Below are 25,785 nucleotides of genomic sequence, written 5' to 3'. Positions count from 1 at the left end.
TCTTCCGTGCTTCTGTGAGCACCAGCGAAAAATATAGAAAGTAAAACTGATTGACACTGATCGACATAGGCGTACACAGAATGTTCTTAAGGGGGGTTTCCAGATTTTTTTTCCTTCTTGGGAGGGCGGGTTGCGTTTTTTTCTGTAAAATAAATAACACTATAATCTTAGCTCAAGGGAAGCGGTAAACCCCCCCCTCCCCCCGCTCTTACGTACGCTAATGCTGACCGAAATATTCTTCATGTGTGGTTGAGTCTCAAGTCTCTCACATGTGCGAGACCAATATTAGATGATATTATCTGAATGAGAAGACCAAACAAAAAGCAACAAAATCAACAGTAATTATTACATTTTAAAGTAACTCACCATGAAAATCTTGCGCAAACCAACGAACGCGTCAGCTACGATGAGATACGTCTTTTTTTCATATTTGAGGTACAACAGTTTTTTCCCCGCCAAAGAAAGGGGCGTCGGAATGTGGCGGGTTTCGTGAAGCCTGGCCAATAGCATTCGGGGAAGCACCTTGTGACAACTTTTGGAACCCCGTGACCTCCGTTTACGCGGGAAAATTCGCCATTCCGCAGGTGATTGCCGTCGAGCGTGATTGTGCGTGAAGTTCACTGCTTCAGTTTCGTTAATCATTTCCTTAAAGAAAAAGTAATTTGAGTTTTGACTTCGTGTAATCAATGGAAATGATTGCGAGATAAGACGTGTTTGTTTAGACTGAACCTCAAATATTTTGAACAGTGTTAATTCCAACCTATCTCTACTACTTCTTGCGAGAGCGTCATCGTTCCGGACCGCTTTGCTGAGCTAATCACCATTGTGCAAGAACCGCAGTAGTCCTAGCTGGTCTCCAGGGGCCATTCTTACCTGCAGTCGAAACTCTTGGTGCGCAATTCAGTTGATGTCATCAATTGCGTTTGCTACAACTTTATGAAGGAATTTAACACTGCTGAAGTCGTTGATGAGAAACAGATTCCAGTCACTTTGGAAATGGGTAAGTCCCAATTTTTAAGTGCCTCAGTTCAATTCTTTCAAGTTTCTTTATGGGCATTGTGTAATATTTTATCGTGCGTATATATTGTTTTTATAATAAAATTGTATAATTTTTGTTAATTTCATTTTTAATTGGGTTGCTGTATTTTTAAATATATGACATCCAATGTTTTAATGGGTATCTTTTTCTCAGCCACCTCGTTAGGCATTTTGCCTGTTGTGGCGTTGTATATGTATAATATATATTGTAGGGCGGTCGCCAGGAATTTCTTTCGGACGGGGACGATTAGTACGAAGAAGGGTGTAGGCGGATCAATTATATAAAGAGTAAATTTGTTTGATTCGATTTTTTGCTGCCCTTATTTCGTTATTTGTCGAATTAAAAATTTTGGCTACTTTTTCCGTACATTGGATTTGTTCCTTCAACTCCAGTGGTTGCTATCAACGTTCTTCTAAGTTTAGTTTCATAATCAAGGAATCATATCCACCTCTGGTGTATTTCGTGACTTTGCGTGTGGAAAAAAAAGTTTCACATTGTACGTTCTTCTTCCCGAGTAGTGTAGAGACAAGAGAAAAATGCATCTCCTGATAACGCTAACCACTGTAGTTGCGAGAATGTTGAGCGCAAATTGTGTGTGTTTCCTGAGTCACTAATACGTGTTATTTCTGCTGTTTTAAGACAAGCTGTTTTATACAAGGTGATAGGTCTGTAATTTAGTTAATTTGCCTGAATTTTCTCTTTTTTCTGAACTTGTTGCTAAGAAAGTTCTCTAGATAATAATTTATGTTTAATTTTTTTTTTGTTTTCGAAAATTTTATTTTATGAAAGCTCGAGTTATAGGAAATTCATGGCCCCACAAGAGTGGGGCTGACAGGGCTCGGAACAATTCTCTTAGTTTTTTTTGCTTTTTCTCAATATTTAATTTAACTATAGAAGGGCCCGTGAAAAACCTGATGGGGGCCCGCAAAAGATCCCGGCCTTCGGGCCCTACTCCAAAATGTGGGGCTAACCTTCGATAAATTCATTTGCTATAGTGTTGACATGAGCAAATTTACTGTTCTCTTACTTTAAAGTATTTTGAAGAATTTTGCATGTAAACCATTATATATACTTCATTCAAAAACTTAAATTGGCAGGTATTTAATGTTTTATATAAAATTCGTTTTTTTCTGATCTCCATAAATGATTTGTGAAATTGGAATTATTTGAGAAGTATACAGGAGCAGGGGCGTAGCCAGAAATTTTGTTCGGAGGGGGACCACTTTCATTTCGGGGGGGGGGAACCAAAGTGACAGAACAATAGATTTGGCCATCTTTTTCCCTTTTTTCGGTCATTTTCTCACATTTCAGGGGGGGGGGACCAGACCCCCCAAGTCCCCCCCCCCTGGCTACGCCCTTGTACAGGAGTACTTACGGTTAAATGTAGTCGAATCCCGTTTTAACGAACACTTGTGATCCTCCCCCCCCCCCCCGATAACTTTTCATCGGAACAGTACAAAAACCTGGAGTTCCTATGTAACGAAATTTCGTTATAACGAAGTGATTTCTCCGGTATCTTAGAGTTAGTTATAACGGGATTCGACTGTATATTCTTCTAAATGCTGAGTCCAGGTCGGCTTAGTTCTACTAGTTTTGAAAATTTGAAACCACTTTCTGTACATCATAATGTTTTTTCCGGATTATCTTTTCTTGAACTGCAATAAAGGCTCGTGCAGTTTAAGAGATAATATACAGTGCAAGAGCCGCTTAATGTGATTACATCCTGTGACTCCGGGATTTTTCTATTTTCATTCAATAACCCCATTGAAAACTAGTTTCAGAGGCGCCTGTAGCTCACCTACCTCCTAGATGCGAAACCTCATGTGCTGATCCCTGGCGAGAGACGAAAAAAGGACTCTGGAATAAACTTTAGAGGAATTGTCCCTTTTTTTTAGTGTAGGGTAAGGTCATTCTATTTCCTCATGCTTATCAGGAATCCGATCCGTATCCGCACTGATTAGTTTAGTTTAGAACCGAGCACGCCCTGGCTCTGTCGCGATATGAGCTCATATCCCGCACTGATTATGGCAATATAAGGATAAAAGGGAAATCTTGATACTACAGTAGAGTATCAATTATCCGAATACTGATCAACCGAAACATCGGGTAAGGGGCCGTTCAAGTATTACGTAAGCAAATTTTTAGTCATTTTTGACCCCCCCCCCCCTGTCAGCAAAATTTCGTCATCAGCTCTGCCGCTCTGAATCCAACTCATACTTTCATAAAGGGTGGCTGATGACGTAAGCATTATCCAAAACTCCCCCCCCCCCCAAATCATCAAAAGTCAGCAAATCGGAAACCACCACCACTCCCCATCGAATGTTGATGATGACGTAATACTTCAACGGCCCCTAACCGAAAGCGTTTCAGTCAGGAAATTCCAATTTGTGCACTATTGTAGAAGTTTCGCTAGCGGCCGTAAATGCTTTTCCCCCAAATGATATATTGCGCCTATGATATATTGGTGCTATTTTTTCCCGTAAATAATCGTTTATCCCAAAAAATCAATTATCCTAACAACCCTGGTTCTCAATTGTTTCGGGGCTCCGCGGCCACTCGAGGAAATTAAAAAAACCAGTAAATTTAAAAAAAAATAATATTTTTGACTAATAAAAGTAAGTAACTTTGATGAAAAATAGAAAATAGGTCTACAGGGCTCCGCCATAGAAATTACATACCAGAAAGGGCTCCGAGTGTCAAAAAATGTTGACCCCCCCCCCCCCCTCCGAAACATGCATCGTTTTCCTCCGAATACAGTCAAACCTCGTTAATGACAGGGTTGTAAAAAACCCGGGTTTTTTTGGGCAAAATGGGGAAAATTGAATTTTCTTTTTCCACAACCACAAAATATCTAATTTAAACATGTGTACATCTTACATTATGCCTAAATATATATTTTTAGTGCATGTTAAACTATGTATTTGATTAATAAAATACGAGAATAATTGTTCACTTACACCCCAGGCGGAATTTTTGGGCAAAATGGGAGGAAAATTGAATTTTCTTTTTCCACAACTTCAAAATATGTAACTTAAACATGTATGTACAACAGGGTGGGTTGAAAAAAAATGAAGTTTCATTTTCAAATTGCTATAGTGCGGAAAAGTTGCCTCTTGTAATAAGAAGAAAAACAACATAAAAAATGTTAAGATCAGTTGATATCTTCCGGTCGCGCATAGTACTTGAAGATTATGAAAATTGACAAAACTGAACATTTTTCTTAATTTTTTAATATTACTTAAAATTTTACGATCGACATGCAAAAATTTGTTATGCTTATTTTATGGTTCAATAAAGTAAAATAAATTGAAACATCATTGATATTTCAATGTTTATCGGTCGCGCAATGTGTTCGAAAAACTGGAATTGAATAAATTTTTGCAAGTTTCATTGTTCAAAAGTTAGACTTTAAACGTGAACACTTGGAAAAGAAACAATAGAAGAAACTGTAAACCAGTAAATCCTAGTCAATTTTGGTAATTATAATGTAAAGTACATATGCTCTCCTACTTTGGATGGTTGATTGGATAGAGTGTAGGTGAAACTCAATGTGCAGCCACCTCTTCATGGTAAATTCTGGGTCATTTTGTTCTGACAAAGCATGAAAAGAGCTGTATAATGAAACTTGCAAAAATTTGGTCAATTCCAGTTTTTCGAACACATTGTGCGACCGATAAACATTGCAATATCAATGATGTTTTAATTTATTTTACTTTATTGAACCATAAAATAAGCATAAGAAACTTTTGCACATCGATCATCAAATTTTAAGTAATATTAAAAAAATTTAAAAAAAATGTTCAATTTTGTCAATTTTCATAAACCTCAAGTACGATGCATGACCGGAAGATGTCAATCGATTTTAAATTTTTTTACGTCATTTTTCTTTTTATTAAAGGAGGCTACTTTTCCGCACTATAGGGATTTGCAAATAAAATATTTTTTTTCGACCCACCCTAATGCACATCCTTTATGTGCTTTATGTGTACATCTTATATTATGTCTAAGTATACATTTTTGGTGAATGTTAAACTATGTATGTATTTGATCAATAAAATTAACCATGATTATAAGTAAGGGAATAATTGTTCACACACAAACACACCCACTTCTGTGTAATTATATCTGAACCTTCAGTTGTATGCAGAACTGCGGCAAGAAAATTGTTTGTGGTAAAATAAATGAATTTGGAGATAATGAAAATTCTGAGAAATCAGAGAATGGTGCCTGAATTTTTTTTTTTTGTCCAAATTTTTCAGACCCCGCAGAAAATGTAACCAAAAGTGTCCTGATAAGTCAAAAATAAAATCTTTCAGCTATGTAACCAGAACCACAGTTTTTTTTTATAATTGAACCCAAACTTTCAGGAGCTTAAGTCTCTCTCTCATGCTTCTCTTTTTCTTAAATTCCTCACTGTTAAAGAATATCCCTACTTAAATTCTGAAATATTTTTAAAGGAGCAGTGATAATTAAAAAATGATCTGGCTAAGAGGAGGAGATAAGTCATTCTGAGGATTCATTACTCTGTAGGTGTTTTCCACTTGTCCAAATTAGCCATTTTTGGGAATTTAAAACCACAGAATAACTTGAATTATCATTAAACATAAATGTCAATAACATTATTATATATTAATTTCACTTTATACAAGAAGCCTATCATGTATAGCAACAGACCTACAGAATGCCTTCATCTGGCTGACGATTTTAACAGGCAAATTTTCTGGGTCGGGCAGCATCTTGACTTATTACCAGCATCTTGACTTATTACCAGCATCTTGACTTATTACCAGCATCTTGGAAAATCAAGCTAAGGCTTATTTTCTGCTTAGGTGTTATTTTCACATAAGAAAAACTATACTTTTTGTTCTGTTTCAATTGAAGATGTTCGTTGCCAATGTTCAATTCAAGAATCCCACAGTTATTTTCTTTTCATTATAAGGTAATGTTATTTTTGTCTCTTGATATTTCAGTTAAGAAAGTCTGATGTACCTGTATAAAACTTATAAAAAAGTATTGCAAAAACATGTAAATATTTTTTGAATGAAAATTCAGTTTACATACATTGTTTCGCTTCTTCACAGATGCTTCAATTTATTAATACAAAGATTTGTGTGTGTGAAAAATTGTGTATTATAAATACATTTCTGTAGGTATGCTTACCACATATATCAGGTATATTTTTTAAACTAAGGTCCATGGTTACAATTTTCTGTTTGTGATTTCTTGTAAAATATTTTAATATGTGGATCTCATACCTAAATGCTTACATAAAAAAGGTAGAAGAATTATAAAAAGGGTGTTTGAGATTTCAAGAAATTATTTATTATCACATTTTTGTTCCTAAAAAATCATTAAAAAATATTTCAAAATATACTAAACACTGCACTATGCAACAATTTTTGGAATACATAAACTAAGCTCAAATCAAACTAAAATTTTAACCTGAAAGTAACACATTGTCTTCGAAAACAAACCCGGGTTTTTTAGGATAAAAAACCCAGCCCGGGGGGGAAAATGGGTATCTACCCGGGGAGCAAATTTGACAACCCTGGTTAATGAGTCACTCTTGGGAGAGCAAAAATATGACTTAGTAAGCGGAGTAAGCCATAGCTGTGCCAATTCCTGCCTGAGGACAATTGGGACTTCCAAAAAGTGACCCGGTAAGCGGAGTGACGTGTTAACCGGGTGACGCACTAACGAGGTTTGACTGTATTTGGAGGAAGATACGGATGGGGGGGACCCACTCCTCTTCAACATCGGATAACATTTTCTACTCGCGATGGCACCGGTTTAACTTAAGTAGTGTTTTTCCTTGAAAAAAAAGACGCATTTTCTTCGGGATTTTACAATTATTTGATTTTTTTAAATCATTGATTTTAAAACACGAGAGAGAAATTTAATTTCAATTTTTATTTATTTAACTTCAATGATAAGGTAAAGAATAACCTAGTGTGGTATGCATTTTATTGAAATGTGGCTTTATTGAAAGATAGCTGTTTTATTTCTAGATTTTGTGCTTGGGAGAAATTGCAGAAAAATATGAGGAGCTAACTTAGATATAACTGCACCAAACCTAGGGTTCCCCTAATAAAAAACAGAGAAGTTATGTTTTGTATAAAGTCTTGAATTATATGCCCTAATTGCTGATTTAATAATAATAACAACAACGTAATTGCCGTTGGACTATCAACCTTCAATCGAATTAGTTCGGTATTAGTTTCATTATAATGCTTAATTAAATTTGTTAGATTAGGTCAAAAAAAATAGGTAGGTGATATGAAAATATGCATTCTCAATGATTAACAAGATTTGTTTCAATTAATAAGCAGTCAGTTAATTTTATTTAAAAAAATCCGACTTTTTTTTTGTAAAAAATCGTGATTTTTTCATGCTCTGATTGATTGGAATCAATTCAAAACGTACTCATTATCAAGTATAGTATACAGTGAAACCTCGCGACAACGATACTCGATATAACGATAAATCCCTCTACAACTATATTTTTTCAAGTCCGGTTAAGCTTTCAAGCCTAACTCTAATGTAAAACTGCTCTATGTAACGATAATCTCTTTACAACAATAGATGCGATGATATAATTATATTACAATATAAAAATAAAAGTAAATGAAGTAAAAAATAAATAATAATCACACCCAAATTGTGATTTCAGCAGTTCCTTACGAACTGAAGTACGGTTTCAGTACTTCTTAGAACTTCGATAAATTGGCTTTTCATTTATTTATTTTATAATTTATCAATAATTATAATGTTGAAATGTCCTCTAGAATAATATATAGAGAGAAAAGAATTATGTGTGGGTGTTAATCTGGCTAACCCTATTTAGGCCGAAAATTGTTTTTGAAACCAAGTCATTTCTGTCATTTTGCTTTGGCTTGAGTCAATCTTACAGGAAACTGAAATGGTACTGTGAAAAAAAAAAAAAAATTCAAAAAGAAAAAAAAAATTTTAGGGGGGGGGGGTACCATCCCCATCCTACTTTTTCTAATTTTTTGAGTGGTAGACCTGAATTTTATTCCAATTTCATCTTTTTCATCCATGTCCAGAACGGGGAAAGGGGGGACACATGTCAAGCTCCGCTCTTCCATTTATGCAAATAATGTATTTTTTGCCACTGAGCAAGGCATCTATATCCGTCTATAATATTCAGATTTGGTTAAACCAGCGGCTCTCAACCTGTTCTGTTTAGAATCTGAAATCAGTTAGAATCTGTTAGAATGAAATTGAAACAATCTTTTTTTTGAATTTGAGGTTTTTTTGCTCTGATTCTAAACTTGTTTCATGTGTATGACTTCACATTTACACAGTATTTAGATGTGGCTTCATGAACGTTGCTCTATTTTACATGTTATTTTTGAAGTACTATGTCCACAAACGTTATTTTATACGTTTGGTTTAAGCATTATCTTTGCAACCCTTTCTGACAAGTGGTGTGGGACTGAGCGGGGGCCATGTTCTGGGTTGGTGCTGTAATGACAGTTTGTGCGTGGCTCCCTGCATGAAGAGAGTTGAAAGTGGATTGGATACATCTTCAGTTGATGTTGATGATGATCTCAAAGTTTCTTTGGTCAATTCAAAAAAAGAGGGAATAAAGATTCATTTGAAGCAGATCAAGATTGCTTTCTAGAAACAGGTAAGTTCTATTGATAAAAACGGTTTCTCGTGGTCTATTTATTATTCTTGCTATATTTGATGTACATCATTTGTAAATAGAGTGAAAATCCTGTGTAAGATGGATGATTGCCCTTATAACAATATTAATTCTTTGGTCCCGGTACATTTCCTCTAGTGTTGAAGTATTCCATCTACAATGAAACTAGAGATGGCCCGAATAATGCTTAGGTATTCAGACAAATTTCTGTGTATATCTAATCACTACAAACTAATTAAAAAAAATTAATTAATTGGAATTTTTCCCATAAATAAAAAATTTACTGATTATATTTTATTTTGTGGTATGTATTCTTTTCTATAAAAGAGGTTATGTGAGGGTGAATTTCTACCATAAGAGAACATTAAACTGAAAATAAAATCCTACTGCAATAAGGTGGTAGAGTGAGCATGAATTATAGTGTACACAAGTACACTAACTGAAGGATGTACCTAGACAAGATACGTATTGAGCTACTAAAAGGGCAAAGAACATCTTTGAGATGGTGTTGGAGACATTCCAGGAGAGTTAAATCCTGCTGATCTGTTGTCACGAGGTTGTTCCCCTACTCAATTGAAAAGATCATTATGGTGGAAAGGGCCCGAGATCTGGCCAGCAAATGAAATAGCTTGTCAAATGACACAAGTGGACTCAGAGGGAAGGAAGGTGAAATTGTATAATCTCAATTTTTCAGTGAAGGAAGTTCCATGGTATTCTGTGAGATTTTCAAATTATCAATCGATTATCCGTGTTTGGATCCTGCGTTTCATTTTCAATGTCAGGAGGGAAAACTTATCCAAGTTGAGAAGAGAACTCTCTCTGTTGAGGAAATTGAAACGGCAGAAAAAACACTAATAAGAATTGTACAGACACAATACTTTCCTGTCCCTCAGGATATTCTTGTTCTTAATACATTCATAGTGGGGAAGTTATCATACGAGTGAGGACTGGAATAACTGAACGCATAGACAAACCCTCATTCATATCGTCTATCTTATTACCTGATAAATGTCCATTTACTCGTCGGCTAATTGAATATTACCATAGAGAAAACTGCCATGCAGAGACGCAAATTCTTCTAAGTATTTTAAGAGAAAAATTCTGGATATTCAGAGGTCTTAGGTTCATAAGAAGTGTCTTGAAAGATTGCGTTAGATGTAAACGATTTCAGGCTAAATCACTTAACAGTGATCCCGTATCACTTCCATTGGATAGGGTACAGGATGCTTCAGTATTCGAAGTTGTGGGTGTAGATTTGGCAGGACCCTTGTATGTTAAGAAGTGGGAAAAGGCCTGGATAGTTTTTTGTTTACATGCGCAATATATAGAGCTGCACATCTGGAGTCAAGTTTCTGCTCTATCGACCGATGCTTTCCTTCTGTCACTGCGACGATTCATAGCAAGGAGGGGAAGACCGCGGGTAATATATTCCGATAATGCTACCAACTTCAGGGGTGCTGACAATAGTTTCAGTGCTATAGACTGGGAGAAAATAGGTAACTACTCTTCCACACAACATATTAGCTGGAAATTCAATCCTCCCGCGCAGCACACGGCATCATAGTGGGAAAAGGCTAGTACTAATACGCACACTTGAAGAATTGCTCAGGCAAACCTTGGGAAGAACTGTTCTTTTTCTACAAGAGCTGTCAACAATGTTGTGTGACTGTGAGTCAGTCATCAGTTCAAGACCCCTTATGTGAGAGTCTGATACCAACAGAAAGTGTCACACGATTTAGGACAGTGGTTTCATTTTTAGCTGGTATAGAGGGCCCCTCAGAAAAATCAGTATGACAAAGGATCCCCCCCCCCCCCCCCATGATGCTGTTAAAATAGCTAAAGCTAACTTTAGAGGTAATGCAGGTAGTCTAATTTCAAAAACTCAGCTTTAACGTGATCTATAGTTTGCAATATTATTAATTTTTCTGTATTTGTACCATCTTTTTGACGAATATCTTCAACTACACAATCAATCAATCAATCCGGCCCTGTGAATAAGGAAACGGAATCTGTCATAAGTACAAATGATCTTAAAATGGAAAAGACTGCTCACATATTGCATTATTGATACGTTTGTGAAGCAATTGCCAAGTCTTTTATTTTTAAAATATCAAGTTAATTTTGTCTATGATTAACTGCATCATCTTGTCTCTGAAACAAATGTGATTATTAAATTGATTGAAGTGTATGTAGGTATGTGTATGATTGAATTTACTATTAAAGTTGCTGGTTGGTTTTGCAAACCATGTTAAAAACTCATCCTTTGGTCTCAAACAATGCCATTCATTTGAATGTCTTTGCTATTTTTGAATTTTGATTTTATGAACTAATTGTTCAGGTCTGTAGAAGTGATTAACGGCTGTGTAATACATGTAATTATTTTTAAATTTTTGTTTGTTGCTTCCAACAGAATGGAGGTAAATAGTTTGAACTTTTTAATGATCTAATTTGTGTTTTCAATCTGCAGTCAGTTCTATGTGATCGATTGGGGGACCTAATTCTAATGCTCATTCCTGTTGTTTCCAGAGGAGGTAAGTTCATTTTTTTTATTATTTCAATTAAAAACTCATCCTTTGGTCTCAAACAATGCCATTCCTTTGAATGTCTTTGCTATTCTTGAATTTTGATTTTATGAACTAATTGTTCAGGTCTGTAGAAGTGATTAACGGCTGTGTTATACATGTAATCATTTTTAAATTTTTGTTTGTTGCTTCCAAAAGAATGGAGGTAAATAGTTTGAACTTTTTAATGATCTAATTTGTGTTTTCAATCTACAGTCAGTTCTATGTCATCGATTTGGAGACCTAATTTTAATGCTCATTCTTGTTGTTTCCAGAGGAGAGGGTATGTTCATCACTTTTTTTATTATTTCAATTACAAACTCATCCTTTGAATGTCTTTGCTATTCTTGAATTTTGATTTTATGAACTAATTGTTCAGGTCTGTAGAAGTGATTAACGGCTGTGTTATACATGTAATCATTTTTAAATTTTTGTTTGTTGCTTCCAAAAGAATGGAGGTAAATAGTTTGAACTTTTTAATGATCTAATTTGTGTTTTCAATCTGCAGTCAGTTCTATGTGATCGATTGGGGGACCTAATTCTAATGCTCATTCCTGTTGTTTCCAGAGGAGAGGGTATGTTCATCACTTTTTTTATTATTTCAATTACAAACTCATCCTTTGGTCTCAAACAATGCCATTCCTTTGAATGTCTTTGCTATTCTTGAATTTTGATTTTATGAACTAATTGTTCAGGTCTGTAGAAGTGATTAACGGCTGTGTTATACATGTAATCATTTTTAAATTTTTGTTTGTTGCTTCCAAAAGAATGGAGGTAAATAGTTTGAACTTTTTAATGATCTAATTTGTGTTTTCAATCTGCAGGCAGTTCTATGTCATCGATTTGGGGACCTAATTTTAATGCTCATTCTTGTTGTTTCCAGAGGAGAGGGTATGTTCATCACTTTTTTTATTATTTCAATTACAAACTCATCCTTTGGTCTCAAACAATGCCATTCATTTGAATGTCTTTGCTATTTTTGAATTTTGATTTTATGAACTAATTGTTCAGGTCTGTAGAAGTGATTAACGGCTGTGTAATACATGTAATTATTTTTAAATTTTTGTTTGTTGCTTCCAAAAGAATGGAGGTAAATAGTTTGAACTTTTTAATGATCTAATTTGTGTTTTCAATCTGCAGTCAGTTCTATGTGATCGATTGGGGGACCTAATTCTAATGCTCATTCCTGTTGTTTCCAGAGGAGGTAAGTTCATTTTTTTTATTATTTCAATTAAAAACTCATCCTTTGGTCTCAAACAATGCCATTCCTTTGAATGTCTTTGCTATTCTTGAATTTTGATTTTATGAACTAATTGTTCAGGTCTGTAGAAGTGATTAATGGCTGTGTAATACATGTAATCATTTTTAAATTTTTGTTTGTTGCTTCCAAAAGAATGGAGGTAAATAGTTTGAACTTTTTAATGATCTAATTTGTGTTTTCAATCTGCAGTCAGTTCTATGTCATCGATTTGGGGACCTAATTTTAATGCTCATTCTTGTTGTTTCCAGAGGAGAGGGTATGTTCATCACTTTTTTTATTATTTCAATTAAAAACTCATCCTTTGGTCTCAAAAAATGCCATTCCTTTGAATGTCTTTGCTATTCTTGAATTTTGATTTTATGAACTAATTGTTCAGGTCTGTAGAAGTGATTAACGGCTGTGTTATACATGTAATCATTTTTAAATTTTTGTTTGTTGCTTCCAAAAGAATGGAGGTAAATAGTTTGAACTTTTTAATGATCTAATTTGTGTTTTCAATCTGCAGTCAGTTCTATGTGATCAATTTGGGGACCTAATTCTAATGCTCATTCCTGTTGTTTCCAGAGGAGAGGGTATGTTCATCACTTTTTTTATTATTTCAATTACAAACTCATCCTTTGGTCTCAAACAATGCAATTCCTTTGAATGTCTTTGCAATTCTTGAATTTTGATTTTATGAACTAATTGTTCAGGTCTGTAGAAGTGATTAACGGCTGTGTTATACATGTAATCATTTTTAAATTTTTGTTTGTTGCTTCTAAAAGAATGGAGGTAAATAGTTTGAAATTTTAATGATCTAATTTGTGTTTTCAATCTGCAGTCAGTTCTATGTCATCGATTTGGAGACCTAATTTTAATGCTCATTCTTGTTGTTTCCAGAGGAGAGGGTATGTTCATCACTTTTTTTATTATTTCAATTACAAACTCATCCTTTGGTCTCAAACAATGCCATTCATTTGAATGTCTTTGTTATTCTTGAATTTTGATTTTATGAACTAATTGTTCAGGTCTGTAGAAGTGATTAACGGCTGTGTTATACATGTAATCATTTTTAAATTTTTGTTTGTTGCTTCCAAAAGAATGGAGGTAAATAGTTTGAACTTTTTAATGATCTAATTTGTGTTTTCAATCTGCAGTCAGTTCTATGTCATCGATTTGGAGACCTAATTTTAATGCTCATTCTTGTTGTTTCCAGAGGAGAGGGTATGTTCATCACTTTTTTTATTATTTCAATTACAAACTCATCCTTTGGTCTCAAACAATGCCATTCATTTGAATGTCTTTGCTATTCTTGAATTTTGATTTTATGAACTAATTGTTCAGGTCTGTAGAAGTGATTAACGGCTGTGTTATACATGTAATCATTTTTAAATTTTTGTTTGTTGCTTCCAAAAGAATGGAGGTAAATAGTTTGAACTTTTTAATGATCTAATTTGTGTTTTCAATCTGCAGGCAGTTCTATGTCATCGATTTGGGGACCAAATTTTAATGCTCATTCTTGTTGTTTCCAGAGGAGAGGGTATGTTCATCACTTTTTTTATTATTTCAATTACAAACTCATCCTTTGGTCTCAAACAATGCAATTCCTTTCAATGTCTTTGCTATTCTTGAATTTTGATTTTATGAACTAATTGTTCAGGTCTGTAGAAGTGATTAACGGCTGTGTTATACATGTAATCATTTTTAAATTTTTGTTTGTTGCTTCTAAAAGAATGGAGGTAAATAGTTTGAAATTTTAATGATCTAATTTGTGTTTCAATCTGCAGTCAGTTCTATGTCATCGATTTGGAGACCTAATTTTAATGCTCATTCTTGTTGTTTCCAGAGGAGAGGGTATGTTCATCACTTTTTTTATTATTTCAATTACAAACTCATCCTTTGGTCTCAAACAATGCCATTCATTTGAATGTCTTTGTTATTCTTGAATTTTGATTTTATGAACTAATTGTTCAGGTCTGTAGAAGTGATTAACGGCTGTGTTATACATGTAATCATTTTTAAATTTTTGTTTGTTGCTTCCAAAAGAATGGAGGTAAATAGTTTGAACTTTTTAATGATCTAATTTGTGTTTTCAATCTGCAGTCAGTTCTATGTCATCGATTTGGAGACCTAATTTTAATGCTCATTCTTGTTGTTTCCAGAGGAGAGGGTATGTTCATCACTTTTTTTATTATTTCAATTACAAACTCATCCTTTGGTCTCAAACAATGCCATTCATTTGAATGTCTTTGCTATTCTTGAATTTTGATTTTATGAACTAATTGTTCAGGTCTGTAGAAGTGATTAACGGCTGTGTAATACATGTAATCATTTTTAAATTTTTGTTTGTTGCTTCCCAAAGAATGGAGGTAAATAGTTTGAACTTTTTAATGATCTAATTTGTGTTTTCAATCTGCAGTCAGTTCTATGTGATCGATTGGGGGACCTAATTCTAATGCTCATTCCTGTTATTTCCAGAGGAGAGGGTATGTTCATCACTTTTTTTATTATTTCAATTACAAACTCATCCTTTGAATGTCTTTGCTATTCTTGAATTTTGATTTTATGAATTAATTGTTCAGGTCTGTAGAAGTGATTAACGGCTATGTAATACATGTAATCATTTTTAAATTTTTGTTTGTTGCTTCCGAAAGAATGGAGGTAAATAGTTTGAACTTTTTAATGATCTAATTTGTGTTTTCAATCTGCAGGCAGTTCTATGTCATCGATTTGGGGACCTAATTTTAATGCTCATTCTTGTTGTTTCCAGAGGAGAGGGTATGTTCATCACTTTTTTTATTATTTCAATTACAAACTCATCCTTTGGTCTCAAACAATGCAATTCCTTTCAATGTCTTTGCTATTCTTGAATTTTGATTTTATGAACTAATTGTTCAGGTCTGTAGAAGTGATTAACGGCTGTGTTATACATGTAATCATTTTTAAATTTTTGTTTGTTGCTTCTAAAAGAATGGAGGTAAATAGTTTGAAATTTTAATGATCTAATTTGTGTTTCAATCTGCAGTCAGTTCTATGTCATCGATTTGGAGACCTAATTTTAATGCTCATTCTTGTTGTTTCCAGAGGAGAGGGTATGTTCATCACTTTTTTTATTATTTCAATTACAAACTCATCCTTTGGTCTCAAACAATGCCATTCATTTGAATGTCTTTGTTATTCTTGAATTTTGATTTTATGAACTAATTGTTCAGGTCTGTAGAAGTGATTAACGGCTGTGTTATACATGTAATCATTTTTAAATTTTTGTTTGTTGCTTCCAAAAGAATGGAGGTAAATAGTTTGAACTTTTTAATGATCTAATTTGTGTTTTCAATCTGCAGTCAGTTCTATGTCATCGATTTGGGGACCTAATTTTAATGCTCATTCTTGTTGTTTCCAGAGGAGAGGGTATGTTCATCACTTTTTTTATTATTTCAATTACAAACTCATCCTTTGGTCTCAAACAATGCCATTCCCTTGAATGTCTTTGCTATTCTTCAATTTTGATTTTATGAACTAATTGTTCAGGTCTGTAGAAGTGATTAATGGCTGTGTAATACATGTAATCATTTTTAAATTTTTGTTCGTTGCTTCCAAAAGAATGGAGGTAAATAGTTTGAACTTTTTAATGATCTAATTTGTGTTTTCAATCTGCAGTCAGTTCTATGTCATCGATTTGGAGACCTAATTTTAATGCTCATTCCTGTTGTTTCCAGAGGAGAGGGTATGTTCATCACTTTTTTTATTATTTCAAATCAAATCATCAAATCAATGTATTCATTTACAACATACAGAGATTTAGATTAGTTTAAACAAAACATATTTATCATCCAGAGGCTATGATGCCTGTACGGATGATTGAAAATTTACATGATAATTAATGAATAACATATATAAAACATGACATGAACAGAAACCTAAAACAAAAAAAAAGAGACAGATATACAACATAATAGAGACAAAATTATCACTGTCAAATAAAAAAATACGTAAAGATGAAAAAAATCATCAACGAAAAAACATAACACAAAAAAGACAAATTTCTTAATGCATGGTGAGAAATGTAAAATAAAACAAGACATTATAGTTAAAAGTTATATGAGGAAAGAAAAATGAAACTCGCACATACATAAACAAACACAAACAAGGACAATTTTTTTTTAATTGAAAAAATACACATTATTAAAGTGGCAAAGCTAAATTGAAAAAATTTTATTGCTCCTCCTAAAGGTCAAAATAAGAGTCCACATCGTCTATTGAAATTAATAATTTGAATAATGATTTTTCAAATGCCGCGTGTGTGGGTATTTTTTGTATTTCTAGTGGTAGTGAATTATATAATTTCGGAACTAAATAATAAAAATGTTTATGAAAAATTTCTTTCCTCAGTAGGAATACGGTAAATCATATGAGGTCTTCGCTTGGAAACATTATCTTTTAAACTGCATAAGCCTTTATTACGGTTTAAGAACAGAATAATACGAAAAAGAGCATTATGGCGTAAAGGAAGTAGATTAAGATTTCTAAAAATTGTAGAAGAATGACGCTGACCCTGATTCAAAATTTTGAAAACTCTTTTTTTGTATTGAAAATAAAGGCAATAAATTAGTTTTATAATCATCACCCCATATAATTGCACCATAATTTATAAGTGAATAAAACCAAGCATAGTAAAGGTCTTTTAAGAAATTAACGGAAACTTTCTTACTTATATAATAAAAATTATATAAAACAAAACGAAGTTTTTTAAGTAGATCATGAACATGAGATTTCCATTTTAAATTGCTGTCTACATTTAAACCCAAGTATTTAATACTATTTCTTCTTGAATTGCATCGCAATGACAATGAGGTTGAAAATCACAAGCGAGGATATGAAATTTGAGATTAAGATGTAAATCAGATTGCATGAGATTGAAATTAACGTATTTTGTCTTCTGTAAATTTAATTCTAAATCATTAGCATAGAGCCATTTTTGAATTAATATTAGATCATGGTTAATATGATTCTTAAGGCTGTCAAGATCATCACATGAATACATTAAAACAGAATCATCTGCATAAGTGATCATGGAACCGTCAAATTCTAAAATAAAAAGATCATTAATGAAAATCAGAAAAAGTAAAGGACCCAATATAGATCCTTGTGGGACTCCTCTATTTATATGGACATAATTACTGAAATTATCCTGTATTTTGACTCTTTGTTCTCTATTATATAAATATGAAGTGAATCAATTTAAAATATGACCCAGAATACCAGCTAAATTAAGTTTTTGAATGAGAATATAATGGTTCACATTGTCAAAAGTCTTTGAAATATCTAAATATATTGCAACAGTAAATTTGTTCTTGTCAAATTTATAAATAAATTTCGAAAAGGCCAAAAGGGCATTTTCAGCACCTCGTCCTTTTAGAAAACCAAATTGGTTTTTAGCAAAAAAATTCACAGAATACAGAAAATTATATATTCTAATTGAAAGAATTTTTTCAATAAGTTTAGAAAAAATCGGTACAATTGAGATAGGCCTATAATTCAGCAGGGAATTTTTATCGCCAGCTTTAAAAACAGGAGTAATCGCGGCTCGTTTCAGTGTCAGGAAATACAGCAAGTTGAAATGAGGTATTTATGAACTTGATAAATGCAACATTATTTGCAGAAAACTCTTTAATCAAGTACATATTAATTCCATCGTAATCATACGAATTAGTTTTAGAAAAAGAATTTAAAGTACTATGTACCTCAAGATCGACTACATTAAGAAAGGCAAAGGAATTTATGGTAGGCGCAAGGTATTTTTTAAAATCATCATTGTTACCAAATAAAGACGTATTGTGGCTTATATGATCAAAGTGGGTGTTGAATTGATTTGCAAGTTCTAGAGTATCAGCAGAATCTGGCAACACAATAGCTTTATTTTGTTTTTCCACAATACTGTTAATGAATTCCCATTTCTTTTTATTTGTATCGCATTTCATAAACTGTTGCTTGTAATATTAATTTTTAACAAATTTAATACACATTTTAAGCTCATTGGCTGTGCATTGATACGCTGTTCTGTAGATTCTGTCAAATGGATATTTCCACATATTTTTTATACAGTTTTTCTTTTCTACGAACCATACGTAACAATTCGTATGTCATCCGGTTATTATTAAATTTATGCATTCTCCTAGTGCAATATTTGAAATTATTTTTAATAGAATTCAATGCAAATGCAAAAGCTTTATATTGTGTATCGATATCAACATTATCCCTCCAATTGTATTTATAACTATTTAGAAAATTAGAAAGCATATTTTTGTCGATTACTGTATAATACCTACAAACAGAAATTTTTGAGCTTGGAATTGTATCATGGCTAAATTTCATAACTGTGGGAAAATGATCAGTTAGATTATTAATAATTATTCCAGAAGAAATAGTGGATGGGTTATTTTGTGATTTAAAAAAAAAACATGATCGATGCAAGTGGATATATCTCTCACTCTAGTAGGCTTATTTATCAGACACTTGAAACCATATTTGCTTAGGCAGTTCAGGTAATCAAGGACGTCAATACTGTTTGTGAAAATGTCTATATTTAAATCCCCAATAATTATAATATTATCGAAATTAAGGTTGGATTAAACAGATTGGAGCTCATTATTAAATTCAGCTATTATGAATTGGTGAGAACGATAGATAGATAGATAAGAGTGCAATATTAAATTCCCTGCTGAATAATAGGATACATTCAGCCATAGTGAAATGAATATCAATCTAATTAAAAATCACGCGGTCCGTACAAAGACCGCGATTCCTTCTGACCTGCTATTTTCTCTGCAACAGAAAAATGAGTTGAAATTATCCAACTTATTATACAAGTTCACTTCATTACTGTAAATCCAAATTTTAGAAAAAATTAATAAAGGTATTTTGTTCAAACAACCTGAAAATTCTGCTAAAAAATTATCATAGTTAGCTAGCAAACTCTAAATATTTGTATGAAATATATTTAAACTATACTTGGTGGGTAAAGACGTAAAAAATGCACTTATATCATCATCCAGACCTGTAATAATTTTACAATCATAATCAGGTTCAGTTATTATATCAGTTAAGAAATCGAAGGTAAATCCTTTTCAGAGTTTATTCTTATGACTCTGGATGATTCATTCTTTCGCAAAAAAATTTTGCGTACCCAACCAAACTTATAGTCATGCTCAACTTTAAATTTTCGTACAAGGAAAAACAACTTCTTCAGCTCAGGAGTTAAATGTTCATTGATATATACCGGGCATTAATGTATGTGATAATTTTTAAACTTTTGAGTAAGTTTTTTTTTAAATTTTTTGTTAGTTGCTTCCAAAAGAATGGAGGCGAATTGTTAGAACTTTTCAATGATATAATTTGTGTTTTCAATAATTGAAATTGAGTAGCTGGGTCGAGGATGTTATTTCTAGTCAGTTCCATGTCATCGATTGTGGTACCTAATTCTGATGCTTATGCCTATTGTTTCCAAAGAAGAAGGTGTGTTAATTACTTTCAATATTATTTTAATTTAAGAATTGTGTTTCGGGCAGGGATCACAGAGGTGTATAGTGAATGGTTGAAGGAGTTATTCATGTCTGTCCTTCCAGCTATTATGCAGATAATAAAAGTTTCTTATTTTCAATTTGAATGTTTTGAACAGAATTTTATACCAAAAAAAAAAAATTTATTGTTGTAAAAATATCCATTCAATTTTCCAAAGGATTTTTATGGAACAAATACAGTAAAACCCTTTTTTTTGAAGACACTCGCGAGACAAAAAAATCGACCGCAAAAAGAGGGGTGACCACATAAGAGGGGGTTTCTGTTGAAACCATAATTATACAGTAATGTCAATAACTGAAATTGTTCTTTGTTTGCAAATAAACGGAATTCTGACAATATAAAATGCGTTTTAACATGAAAATACATACTTATTACAAAGATACAAAATTAAAATTACAAAGAACTATTACACAGTCTATATAATACTTAATTTACATCTTTTGGAAAAACTGTTCAATCTATGTTTTGCTGGGTCAATCTATGTTTTGCTTTCCAATTCTTTCTAACTTTGCCCACATGCTACCCATGGACCAGCTGTTGACTCCCCCTGGTATATATTATTTGCCAAAAATTGCCACAATTTTTTAAAATTTTTACTCCATTCTTCGCACACTTCATCATTGTCATCAGCATAATTCACCGCACGATTTCTTAAATGCAACTTCAGGACGCGCACAAAAACAATCCAACCAACCATCTGAAGCTGATGAGCCCAAGTTCTTCTCGAGATTTTTATTGTTGAATCGGGTCGGAAACAGGTAAATTCTTGTTTTATTTGTTTTTTTTTGCTGAAGCAAACCAATTGTATAGACTACACAACTAAGACTCGACAAAATTCATATAATTGATTTTAATTGAGGAGGAAATCATCTATATAATACCAAATAATACATATGTAGTAGATTGCAATTAATGATTCTGCCGAAGCAGAAATTATATCGTTTTTATTATTATATCGTTAGATTATTTGGGGGTGTATGTGGACTATTTATAGGTTTATTAATCTTTAATTTGCTTAGTTTTAGGATTCAACAAGTAGAGTAGCCTTTAAAAAATTTTGCTTGGTGGAAAAAAAAAATGTTGTATTTACTACTTCACTACTTCATGGTCTTGATGGTAACTAACATTCATCATTTAAAATTATGGTGCACATTTTATGTATAAGTGAAACAGCAGCAGTTTAACACAGCAGTTGGATACATAGGCCTTTTTTTTAAATGTGGTGATTCTGATGATATCCAATAGCATTCAATTGTCTTCTGTATTTTTCGGGCATGCAGAAGCATAAACAATGTTTCCAATGATCAAAGAGCTAGAAATGAAAGTCTTCGTTTGTCGAAAACTATTACACTGGCATTGAACAGTAAAATGTAAACAAATCCCATTATAAAAAGGATGGACAATGCAGTAAACCGGTTCACCTTAACTTATTTACGCCAGACCTTGTAATTTACACATTCTGCACTGTGCTTTTTAAAGTGGTCTCGAAGGATCATCATTCTTGAAAAACTTACACGTCGTCATAATTTACTGTGTGCATTGTTGAAGAAAGTTGACAGACTGGACTGTGGAAGACTCCCAAAAAAAAAAAAAAAATTATATTGTGAGGAGGGACAGAAAAGGTTTATCTGTGGTTGCTAGTACACTGTTTTGGCCAAAAATTGTTTTTGCAACCAAGTCATTTCTGTTATTTTGCTTTGGCTCTAGTCAATCTTACAGGAGACTGAATAGTGCTATAAAAAATTAATTTTACAATAAAAAATAAATAGGCATAGCATAAAAATAAATTACTATGCTATGATTATGTTGTGTAAGGGGTACCCTCCCCCGTCCTTCTTAGCCCGGCCGATGGTCAATTTATTGTTTAATTCTAGTCACCACCTTTTCCTAAAATATGGGAACATTTATCTTCACTCCAAATCAGAGAAGTTGGCTAAATTAGTAAAGTTATCTAAAGTTTCTTTTCTCCTCCGAAGTTTGATTAGTTACAGTTACTTTGGGAATTTATTTATCAACACAAATTTTTTAAAAATATTTCTTGAGGGGTATAGGCGTTAGTGTGAAAATCAACATTTTTTCCTCAAAAACGTTTTAAACAACCTCCCTCCTCCCATTCCTTAAAATTCCATTACTAATGGATGAAATTTTCTCATCATATTTATACATCGCTGCTGCCTATACAATGTCCTTTTTTTTCTCTGAAACTAGTGAAAATAGCATCTGCGGATTACACAAAGGAAAATACGTTTGTTTTGTTTAATTCTTATTTAAGATTCACATCGAGGTAACAGAAAAACAGCTAGAAATTACTAATTTCAAGATACTGAAAAAATCTTATAACTTGAAAACTAATAATGTATCGAAAATAAAATTGAAAGTTTCACTAGGATCACACCAGATTTTCTTCACCATCAAACTCATATTGAATTTTTTGGCCTCTTCCTGAAAGGTGGTTGGCGTGTCTTGTCAAGTAATCCCAATTCTTGATGAAGAAATTTTTCTGTGTTGATTTGTGATTGTGACCTTCCATCTTGAAAGATTGAAAGATCATTCATTGGCTGACCAATCCAAAGCAGGGCTGTCACAAAATATCCTCTCGAAAGTGTTACCCCCACTTTCCGTTTAGGAATTTGAAGTATCAACAGTAATGAAATTATTCTCTCACCGATACTTAACACTTATTTTGGCATTTAAACAGCGGCCAATAGCCCACCCTCATTAAAGTCATAAAAAATGGGGCACTACAATCGACTTTTGATTCTGACCACCAACATACCTGTATCAGGCTTTCTATTGTTTTGTTCTAAAGCGATAGTTATCAACTTACCCCACTCTTGAAGGAAAGGCAGTTTTGTCGACTATGGCACAGCCCTAAATGTGATCAGTTCCGAAAAAATGCTTCCATCTATTTTCATACAAAGCTGAGTTTAACCTATAACTGTTCTACATCTCTCCTTCGAATAACAATAAGAGACCACCTAATCTGCTCTTGAAAAATCTTGCATTTCTTTCAGATGTTCACAAAATGCTGTGCACGAAAGGGGCAGATTGTAGGAATGGGGGAAAGGAAGAGGCGTCAACTCTTTTGGTAAAAAAAAAGTAATGTGGAAAAAATAAATGAATAAAATATTGTCTTTATTATGGTAATAAAAATATTTCAATTACCAGTTTTTTAATATTTGTTTAGATAGATTGAATAATTAAAATTCAATATCAATTCAAATTACCAATAAAATTATTTTCTGCAACTTTATTTATAATTATGATGAATTTCAAGAAGATTGATATCCGGCGAAATGACTATTCGCCCCACTCCCAATCCATATATTTGTTTCATATGCCTATTTCTAATGAGATGTGAATGAGTGTGCAGGGTGTGCTCAGTCATTCAATTGGTATTTAAGATATTTATACTGTACATGAATAAAAAAGGAAATGGAATCTGTCATAAGTTAGAATGGGAGAGACTAATAGTATATTGCCTTACTAATACAAGTTTGAAGTAATTACTGAGTCTTTTTTTCTTTAAATATCAAAATAATTTTGACCATGATTAATTAAATTATCTTGTCTCTGAAACAGATGCATGATTGAATGAGATTAACTGATCATTATATTGATAAAAGTGTATAGATATGCGATTGAACTTACTATTAAAGTTGCTCCTTGGTTTTGTACACCCACACATTTTACAAACTCTCCTTTGGTCCTGAACAATGTCATTCCTTTGAATGTCTTTGCCATTCATGAATTTTGATTTTACGAACTAACTGTTCAGGTCTGTAGAAGTAATTACAGACTGTGTAATGCATGTGATCATTTTTAAATTTTTGTGAGTGGCTTTGCTTCCAAAAGAATGAAGGTAAATAGTTTGAACTTCTCAATGATTTTCTAATTTGTGTTTTCAATCTCTAGTCAGTTTCATGTCATCGATTGTGGCACCTAATTCTGCTCACTCCTATTGTTTGCAAATGCAAAATGACTTTTACTGTCCCCAGTGTATGTGATGAATAAATTTCAAGGAAATTTGTTATTGAAATTTTCACAGTATCATTTGAAAGCTATTTTTTTTATGACGGTGTGTTCATCACTTTTAATATTATTCGAACTTGACAATTGTGTTTTGATGTTTCAGGAAAGGGGGTATCACAGAGGTTATGTATAGCAAATGGTGAAAGGGGGGGGGGGATGTCCACTTCTACCGTTCTTCCTATGCCAATAATAAAACTTTTGGAACGGGGTGATCGCCTCTTTGCCATTTAATGTTCTGTGCAGTATATCTTAATATGAACTAATTTCTTTTCATCTTTTTAGGAAGAAGAGTGTTGGACGTATCTCTTGGTTTTACTATCTTCTACAATTTTTTTCTCTGCTACTTCAAACAGAACCCTTATTGGGACTGAGGATGAAGGTTGAAATCTCAGCTGGCTGAAGTGTGTTTAAGTTGGCAACAATGTGCGAGTTCCTCATCTAAGTTTTCTGCAATTTGTGTGTTACCCATCTTAGTTGATTGCAGTTACTTGAATTTGCTCATCTCAGTTGGCTACAATGTGTGAGATCTTCATCTTAAGTTTTCTGCAATTTGTGTGTTACCCATCTTAGTTGATTGCAGTTACTTGAATTTGCTCATCTCAGTTGGCTACAATGTGTGAGATCTTCATCTTAAGTTTTCTGCAATTTGTGTGTTACCCATCTTAGTTGATTGCAGTTACTTGAATTGCTCATCTCAGTTGGCTACAATGTGTGAGATCTTCATCTTAAGTTTTCTGCAATTTGTGTGTTACCCATCTTAGTTGATTGCAGTTACTTGAATTGCTCATCTCAGTCTGCTACAATGTGTGAGATCTTCATCTTAAGTTTTCTGCAATTTGTGTGTTACCCATCTTAGTTGATTGCAGTTACTTGAATTGCTCATCTCAGTTGGCTACAATGTGTGAGATCTTCATCTTAAGTTTTCTGCAATTTGTGTGTTACCCATCTTAGTTGATTGCAGTTACTTGAATTGCTCATCTCAGTTGGCTACAATGTGTGAGATCTTCATCTTAAGTTTTCTGCAATTTGTGTGTTACCCATCTTAGTTGATTGCAGTTACTTGAATTGCTCATCTCAGTTGGCTACAATGTGTGAGATTTTCATAAGTTTTCTGCAATTTGTGTGTTACCCATCTTAGCTGGCTGCAATTACTCCAGTTGCTCAGCTCAGTTGGCTCCAGTGTGTATGTTATGCTATGAATTTTTCTGATTTATGTTTCTGTGAAGTTATGAGACTTTGCATTAAGTGAATACTCATTCAATTGAACTCAACAATGCAGCAAATAGTTAGCTAAGATGTGATGGTAGGTAAGTCTTGCTTAATACTTTGTTGGTTGAAAACTGATGGTTTGTTCCCAAATAAATTTTTTAGTTTTTTTTTTTCATTTTGTATTTTTTCAAGTGAATACAGACTGTAAATCAACTGTCTGGCCAATTTTGCTGTGTATGAGTTAGGTATGCTTCATGAACATAATTGATTATTTTTCTTTTGTAGCATTTTTTCACATAATTGCAAAAACATTCTCATCCCCTATATGATGAATGTATTTTTCATTACTTTTTCAGCTCCAGTGATAACATAATGCAATATAAGTACTTAGATATAATCAATTTTAACGAAAGATAATCATAAAGCAATAATTCATAATTGTATATATATTCACTCT

The 25,785-nt window shown here is 33.1% G+C and overlaps 1 long non-coding RNA gene across 10 annotated transcripts; it reads left to right on the top strand.

Moving 5' to 3' along the window:
• The first annotated feature begins 575 nt into the window (after nucleotides 1-575).
• On the top strand, nucleotides 576-25,785 carry LOC149066955 (uncharacterized). 10 transcript variants are annotated; one of them, XR_016195387.1, is made up of 19 exons: nucleotides 576-1,000; nucleotides 11,176-11,239; nucleotides 11,486-11,552; nucleotides 11,778-11,844; nucleotides 12,094-12,160; nucleotides 12,410-12,473; nucleotides 12,720-12,786; nucleotides 13,036-13,102; nucleotides 13,351-13,417; nucleotides 13,667-13,733; nucleotides 13,983-14,049; nucleotides 14,297-14,363; nucleotides 14,613-14,679; nucleotides 14,929-14,995; nucleotides 15,221-15,287; nucleotides 15,535-15,601; nucleotides 15,851-15,917; nucleotides 16,167-16,233; nucleotides 24,402-25,785. It is a non-coding gene; the product is annotated as an uncharacterized LOC149066955 (long non-coding RNA). The 10 variants fall into 10 exon arrangements; XR_016195388.1 differs by lacking the exon at nucleotides 11,778-11,844 and having other exon boundaries at nucleotides 595-1,000; XR_016195389.1 differs by lacking the exon at nucleotides 12,094-12,160 and having other exon boundaries at nucleotides 595-1,000.

Source organism: Pholcus phalangioides, unplaced genomic scaffold, assembly GCF_987345545.1.
Source record: "Pholcus phalangioides strain wild (caught in Gottingen) unplaced genomic scaffold, Ppha-v1.0 ptg000031l_1, whole genome shotgun sequence".
Classification (NCBI taxonomy): Eukaryota; Metazoa; Arthropoda; class Arachnida; order Araneae; family Pholcidae; genus Pholcus; species Pholcus phalangioides.
Note: the sequence above shows the minus strand (reverse complement) of the source record. Positions and strands in the feature narration are given on the sequence as shown.